The sequence below is a fragment of the Myotis myotis genome, unplaced genomic scaffold (genome assembly GCF_014108235.1).
Source record: "Myotis myotis isolate mMyoMyo1 unplaced genomic scaffold, mMyoMyo1.p scaffold_m19_p_3, whole genome shotgun sequence".
Taxonomy (NCBI): domain Eukaryota; kingdom Metazoa; phylum Chordata; class Mammalia; order Chiroptera; family Vespertilionidae; genus Myotis; species Myotis myotis.
Genome location: NW_023416335.1, coordinates 430759 through 439275, shown reverse-complemented (window position 1 = coordinate 439275; position 8517 = coordinate 430759).

Sequence of the window (8517 nt, the reverse complement as noted above, 5' to 3'; positions counted from 1 at the left end):
GTCCATCTCCTAGGACGGCCGTGTTACAAGCATCAACCACCTGCAGCAGGGACATGTGCCGCTCATAAGCCACTTGTCTATGCGGGCCACGTGGAACAGGTGCATGCATAGCAGACACCGAATGGCGTTTCCAGAGACAAGGTCCATCAGATCATACACTCCTGGACGTTGTCTTCACCGTCTCTTCTGTGGTCATAAATGCCTATTGGCAGTTGTTGTATGAGGCTGAGTCTTTGCACTCTCCTGACTTTTTGCCCCGAGATGTGGGATCGGAGGCAATTCCCCATCTCTGGGCTGGACGTGTGGTCTGTGCACTGTTCTGCAGTTCACCTCCTGCCCTTCTACCTGGATTCCAGAGAAAGAACAATTTTATTAAACGTGACTCCCTGCTTGCAGATGTATGGAATGTAAGTAGGCCTTATGGATCCTCAGGAAAGCCCTGCTGGTTTGGTTTTTACCAATTTAACGAACGTGATCAGGCCTTCAGAAAACTTTAGTACATGGCTCAAAGATGGCACAGCTAGAATTTTAATTTGGGTTTAAGTTGTTTCTGAAACTCAAATTTCTAAACATGACCATACCATCTTGAGGGTTACACATCACACCTAGGTTTTACCAGAAATTGTCAACTCTCAGGTCAGTAACCAGAGACCCCTTTCTGTAACTACAGCCTTCTCGACTTTCAGCTGGTACATGCACCGGTCCACATGCCCAGATGCCCCTACCACTTGGGAACCTAGTCCGTCAGTCTCCCAAACCCTACAGTCCTCATGTTTTACTGACTATTCAATCCACATCCACTCACTGCAATGCATAGGAAGTGGGACCTAGCCTCCTCATGGCCTTTCTGACCAATGTGCCGCATTGACTGTTCCAGTGACCCCAGATGATTCTCAATTCAGGGGCTGCACCTGACAGAGCTCATGACTAGGATATTGATCCTGGTCGAAGCAGACTCGCCTCCAGAGCCTTTCCAGTGCACCCGTCCTACACTGTACTTAATTTCAAGCCTTCCCCAGGACTTGCTGAGCACACATGCCCCCTACTATGGCTTTCTTATACAGATGGGGTTGCCTCCTACTACACAGACGAATTAGATCCTTTGAGGAATGCCTCAGCTCCCTGCCAGGAAGTTGACAACCATCCCTGCATTGGTAACCTCCCACTACTTTTGAAAGAAGAAACTTTCTACTAGACGTGTTCAACCTCCCTTTCCTTTCTTGGAAACTGTTGTCAGTTATATATGTTCAAAATCTGGTTTACCAGCCACCTCTCCTACTTTTTCTAGTCATTCTTATTACTAGAGGCCCAATGCATGAAATTCGTGCAAGAGCAGGCCTTCCATCCCCCGGCTGCCGGCACTGACTTCCCTCTGGCACCTGGAACCTGGGCTTCCCTCCCTCTGGCCGTCAGCAGGCACTCAGGACCTAGGCTTCCCTTGCAGCCCCGGCCTCATCCAGAAGGGGGAAGGGCGGATGTTCTAATTAGCATATTACTCTTTTATGATTATAGATTGTCTCTTCCATTTTCACTTATTTTTCTCTGTAGTTTCTGCTTCAGCTTGCCATCAAATGAAAGCTGAAAAGGCAGTTCCTGTTTTCTCACATGCCCTCACTCTGACTTGCTGAGATGACCAGTTATCTCAGCATGAATACACCTTGTTAATACCACCAAGTTCTTCCCATAAAGCACCTAAGGCATATGTCTCTGTCTTTTGCTTGGAACCAGAGTTGGACTATGAGCTCCCTGGGACCGTTAGGGCTGATCCCAGCACTCTTTATAGGCAGCTGATAATCCCATCAATAATATGACAGCATCAACCACATAACCTCATAAAGCATGTAATCTCGGCAGTCACCTAATCTCAATCGCATAATCCAAGGACCCACCTGAATGGCATGGACACCCTCAAGGTAAATCTAATCCATCCTGCCTCTTTAACATATTTTCCACCTAACCAGACAAATCATGTAGACACAATTCAGGAAAACTGGTGTTTCCTTTCATCGTCCCCTCCTACAAGTCTCAAAGGCAGGGTTGGTGTCTTTGCCCAGAGGCCTTGGGACTTTGCAGATTAGGGTGGCTCCTGGGCAGGGCTACAGAGAAGCACAGCAAGAGGATCCACCCTTTTCCTTTCTAAGAGGCAGTGCCTGTAAGAGACCCTAGGACAGTGGTTCTCAACCTTCTGGCCCTTTAAATACAGTTCCTCACGTTGTGACCCAACCATAAAATTATTTTTGTTGCTACTTCATAACGGTAATGTTGCTACTGTTATGAATCATAATGTAAATATCTGATATGCAGGATGGTCTTAGGCGAACCCTGTGAAAGGGTCGTTCAACCACCAAAGGGGTCTCGAACCACAGGTTGAGAACCGCTGCCGTAGGAAGACGTGGAGAACTAGGGAACCTCATCTGTTTTCTAATTGCATCCGCGTGACTTACCTACTTAGGGCCGTGGTCGGCAAACTGCGGCTCTCGAGCCACATGTGGCTCTTTGGCCCCTTGAGTGTGGCTCTTCCACAGAATACCACGTGTGGGCGCGCATATACAGTGCGATTGAAACTTCGTGGCCCATGCACAGAAGTTGTTATTTTGTGGAAGAGCCACACTCAAGGCGCCAAAGAGCCGCATGTGGCTCGAGAGCCACAGTTTGCCGACCACTGATAGGGGACAGATTGTGTTCAGTGCGATGCTGGACTGGATTTACCTTGATGGGTTCCCAAGTTATTTAGGTTGTGTTCTTTGGATTCTATGGCTGATGAGGTTGTAGGCCAGTGGTTCCCAACCATTTTTTAGCCACACCCCACCTAAGCATCTCTAAAATCCTGATGCCCCTCCCCCCCGACATGTAATTCTTATCATTCAAAAAGTGAGCTCCTAATCACGTGGAGGAAGCCTAAAAGGCCATTCACTTGGTCTACACCAGCTTCCAAAGAACATGGCAGCCATGACAGAGGAAAATAACAGAGCGAAAGGACAGTTGAAGTCTGAGGAAGAAATCACTAAGAAATTGTTTAAAAAATAATATGAAGTGATAGGAAAAAAGCAAATAAAATTTCAAAATGGAAATGCATAAATATGTCACAACATATATGTATATACTGTACATGAGGCCCCTAGAACCATAAGAAATGCAGAAAGTTCACCGTTAATAACTCATTCTCAAATTTCCCCCCTTAAACATCACATCGCCCCTCTGTGGGCGAGTGCCCCACGCTGGGAACCACTGCTACAGACCGATGAGGTCACCAACGGCCTCGAAGGAGAGCCCCCTCTCAGAGCGGTGCTTTGTGTGGGGGAGAACGCTCGGTCTCGTGGTGCAGTGGCCTTCACCTCACCGGGGTCCCGCCAGCAGGGGTGGGGAGCCTCTGTCCTGCCAAGGGCCATATAAAAATCACCACCTTGAAAATGAGCCTGCTCTACTCAGCCAAGCATTTACTGAGCTCACCACCCCTATTGCCTCCACAAGGCCAGACCACAGGATTTCATGGGCCTTACATGGCCCGCGGGCTGGATGTTCCCCGCCCCCCTGAACCCTTGTAGAATTTCTGTGTGAGCTTGAGTCCTGGAACGGTCCCAGGTAGAAATGGAGGCCAGGAGAAAGCCTTCAGAGCTCCTGCCTGTGCCCCTAAATATGTCCAGTCCAAGCAGGGGCCCCAAACGGCTGGTGCTGAATTAGAAGCCCATACAATGGGGCTGCCCACACAGCGGGGCTGCCCAGAGAGAGGGGCTGCCACAGAGAGGGGCTGTTCACAGGGAGGGGCTGCCACAGAGAGGGGCTGTTCACGGGGAGGGGCTGTTCACAGGGAGGGGCTGTTCACAGGGAGGGGCTGCCACAGAGAGGGGCTGTTCACGGGGAGGGGTTGTTCACAAAGAGGGGCTGCCACAGAGAGCAGCTGTTCTCAGAGAGGGTCACAGCATGTCAGACTGCAGCCCACAGGCTGCATGTGGCCCACAACGGATATTTTTGCAGCCTAGCCAATAAAACGGTATGTAAGAAACATTTTAATAAAAAATTTTTAACTTCAATTTTTACAATATCCTGTTTTACATAACTAGAGGCCCAGTGCAAGAAATTTGTGCACTGAAGTGGGGGGGGAGTGTCCCTCAGCCCAGCCTGTACCCTCTCCAATCTGGGACCTCTCACAATCCAGAACCACTGGCTCCTAATCGCTTGCCTGCCTGCCTGCCTGCCTGATTGCCCCTAACCACTCCCCTGCCAGCCCGATCACCCCTAACTGGCCTCCCCTGCTAGCCAACTTGTGGCGGCCGTCTTGTGATGACATGGGGTGGTCATCTTGTGACCACATGGCGTGGCCATCTTGTGCAAGGGCATGATGATCAATTTCATATTACTTCTTTATTATATAGGATAATTAATCATGAACTCCAACTTTGCTAATGCCTAATTACTATAATTGTGTTGCATTCATTTCCCTTACATGCCTTACATGCAGGTGCACCATTTCTCTCCACTAATACCAGCAGCGAATATTTTAGCAACCAATGGCCACATCATTAGGCTTGGACTGGCTTGTTTGGTGTGCACAACAGGAAATATTTCGCTTTCGGAGAACAAAAAAATAGGTTTTTGTGTTATGCTTATTAATTTGTGAAGGTATTCAGTGTCTGGTAAGTTAATGTTCAAGAAAAAATATTAACTTTTATTAAAATGCTCTATTATGTTAACAATGACTCATTTATTTCAGCGCTTTGTATTCAGCATGTCTCTATCAAAATAAACCTACGTTTCTATGAAAATTGAAGCTTTTGTTTTTTTGTGGCCCACATGAACTTAAACCTTGTTTATTTGGCCCATGTTAGCCTTTGAGTTTGACATGCTTGGGGTAGTTCATTTCATTAATAGGACAGTTTACCCTCCAGCAGCGTCACTCATCTGCTGTATCAGCCAGGGGCACTCATCTGGTTGAGCTTGTGATAAAAAATAAAAGTTGAACTAGCAGCCTTGAGGCCTCCTGCTTCCCTCCTGGGCTGGAGGGCGGGGGGAGGCTGTGAAGGGAGAGAAACAGAAGAACAAGGTGAAATCAGTGTTTCCACTGGGCCACAAAGTATGGAGTGCATCACAAGCATGTTGCCACCAACCAGCAAGGTGGAGCCCATGGGCTGAGACCACAGGACCACTTTGCAGGGGAGCAGAGAGCTGGCTCCCAAGACCCTCAGATCCCTGAGCCCGAGGGCCCATGCCGCCATCTGCACAGAAGTTAGAACTAGAATGAAACTGACTAAATACAGTGGGGCCTTGACTTACGAGTGTCCCGACTAACGAGTTTTTCGAGATACGAGCCGTCTCTCGGCTGATTTCTTGCTTTGAGTTGCGAGCTAAAATTCCGGTTATGAGCCAGCTTCAGATACCCCACCACTAGTTGGCACAGCGAACGTCACAGTGAACGCCACACTGATTAATGGCATTTCAATTCATTGTTATGGTGAAAATTGATTTGACATATGAGTAATTTGAGTTACGAGCTCCATCACAGAACGAATTAAACTCATAAGTCAAGGCCCCACTGTACAGTGATGGGGAGCCTTTTGAGCTCAGCGTGTCAGCATTTTGAAAAACCCTAACTTAACTCTGGTGCCATGTCACATATAGAAATGTTTTGATATTTGCAACCATAGTAAAACAAAGATTTATACTTTTGATATTTGTTTTATATGTTTAAATGCCATTTAACAAAGAAAAATCAACCAAAAAACAGATTGCGTGTCACCTCTGACACACGTGTCATAGGTTCGCCATCACTGGACTAAAACATAGGTGGATTCCCACTCTCAGCCATGCGCCAGCAGTTCTAGCCAAAGGCCAGTGATAGCTAGTCCTCCTCCCGGGACAATGGGCGGCTGCCATGCGCTGGGTGTGTGTGTACCTCAAGGTTTCCTCTCTGAAATCAATTTAAAAACACAAGTATATAATAGTTTTTAAAAGTACAAACTCACAGCCATGAAGTCTGTCCTGGGACTGGGAGATGCACAGCCCTCTGGATGGAATTAGGGCATGTGCCCTGAACCAGAATCGAACCCGGGACCCTCAGTCCGCAGGCCCATGCTCCATCCACTGAGCCAAACCAGCTAGGGCTGAGTTTGTACTTTCTAACCCCCTCCCCTAACCTGCATCTCTGGTGTGTGCCTTCTCGACACGGAAGTAATTATTTATTAGAAAAATGTACAATGCACATTCTACCAGGGGCCTGAATGTGTGGCGCAATGTGCACCCACAGGTCTTCCGAGCTAGAAACTCCATTCCCGGGGGGAGGAGGGTCCAGGAAATCTTCTGCTTCCCTCTCCTCTGTACCCACATCGTCACTCCCTCCCGTTACCACCTTCCCGGTGTCACCCCATCATCCTACTCCCTCCCGGTACCATCTTCCCAGTGTCACGCTATCATCTCACTCCCTCCTGTTACCACCTTCCCAGTGTCACCCCATCGTCACTCCCTCTGGGTACCACCTTCACGTGTCACCGCAAGTGAAATACCCTCTTGCTTTGGTGTTTCTGGGAGTAGATAGCAGACTACTACTTAGGGAGCAACAGGGAGAAATCTGAAAGCTTCAGGGCTCAACGGGAGGGAAGGGGAGTGTGTTGTTCTCTGTGACACACAGCGGCCCATGGCCCAGCCACGTGCACCCCTTGTCCCTGCATGTGGGGTGTGGCAGCCAGACCTCAGCTTGGATGTCAGGGAGTACCTGCTCCCCAGTGTTACAGCTCTTCCCCACCCTCCCGCTGCCCCCCACCCCCACCCCCACATCTGTCTGCGGCACCTCCCTCAGCCAGTGCGGTGGGAACAGAAGGCCTACTCCTCACGCCGGTCTCTCGTCCTGAGAACTCATTCCCATTTCTGCGACACCTGGCACATCTGCAGGGTGAGCCTTTGGCATGTCTGCTGAGACACAAAGATCATAACAGCAGAAGCAAACATTTGGATCACAGACAAATACTTTGTGTAGATATTTCCATTGACTTCAGAGAGGGAGAGAGAAGGAGAGGGGGACAGAAACACCAATGATGAGAGAGAATCACAAATATTTACAAAGACACCTTATGGCAACCGTGACGCAATAATAATGACAAGTGCCAACGTCGATGTTACTATTATGCCCCATACTATTCGGAGTATTTGCACGTGTTAACTAAGTTAACGCTCCAACAACTTTATAACCGTTCCTATAGCCATCTCATCCCTCAGGGACCTCGGCATGCCCAGCGGGCAGGACGTCAGAGGCTGCAGGCACACCGCTGTCTGCGCCCAGACGCTGGCTCCTGAGCCGCCTGTGCCTGTGGCCCGTGGGGACACGTTAGGAAATGGGGGCCTATGACAGAGGGTCAGCATCCAACCCAGGACTCTTTGGTCCACAGGCCCCACTGTGTCCACTGAGCCCACAAGGGCCAAGGTGACTTGGTAATTCCGCCTCAGGGTGACATCTTCCAAGTCCATGCTTGCTTGTCTTCTTTTTTTAAAAAGATTTTTTAAAAAGATACATTCCATTGATTTTTTACAGAGAGGAAGAGAGAGGGATAGAGAGTTAGAAACATCGATGACAGAGAAACATCGATCAGCTGCCTCCTGCACACTCCCTACTAGGGATGTGCCTGCAACCAAGGTACATGCCCTTGACTGGAATCGAACCTGGGATCCTTCAGTGTGCAGGCTGATGCTCTATCCACTGAGCCAAACCGGTTAGGGCATCGCGTCTCTTCTGCAGGAACATTTTCTCTGGCAGAGCGAGCTCCTGCCATGTTCTAGAATACCATTCAGGGCAGCAAAGCCAGGCACGGCTATGACCAATCCCTCCCCAGAGAGGCCACACGAAGTAGTGATGGGGAGCGGTTCCACCACCCCGAGCTGACTGGGAAGAAGGGAATTCCACGGGCGACAACAGGGGCATTCTGAGGACACTGCTCAGTGAGATGGCATCGCAGGAGGACAGGCGCTGCAGGGGCCCAAGAACCTGGGGCACCTGCAACAGTCCAGGGCGAGGAATCAGACCAGCATTGGTCTGATGGTTGTGGTCAGGGGCTGGGGGAGGGGAGGGAGAGGGTCATGCTGGGCAGGAAGTCTGAGGAGCAGATGGAACCGTCTCTAGGGCTCACTGGGCAGCGCCCGCCCCAGTCAGGGCTGGGCCCACTTCAGACGGGGCTCCAGCCGGGACACGTGCTGGTGGAGGCTGGGATCTCCCATCTAAGACCAACCGCACCGGCACTGCGCCAAGCAGGCTGCTCTGATTACAGCGAGTGGCACCTGGGTTTCCCTCTGTGATATTAGCGTAAAGTCCTCTCACCTGTACTGCTAAGGGCCCTTCCCTTCCCTTCCCTTCCCTTCCCTTCCCTTCCCTTCCCTTCCCTTCCTTCCTTCCCTTCCCTTCCCTCCCTCCCTCCCCTCCCCTCCCTCCCTCCCCTCCCCTCCCCTCCCCTCCCCTCCCTCCCCTCCCCTCCCCCCTCCCCTCCCCTCCCTTCCCTTCCCTTCCCTTCCCTTCCCTTCCCTTCGGGCTCAGAAGGG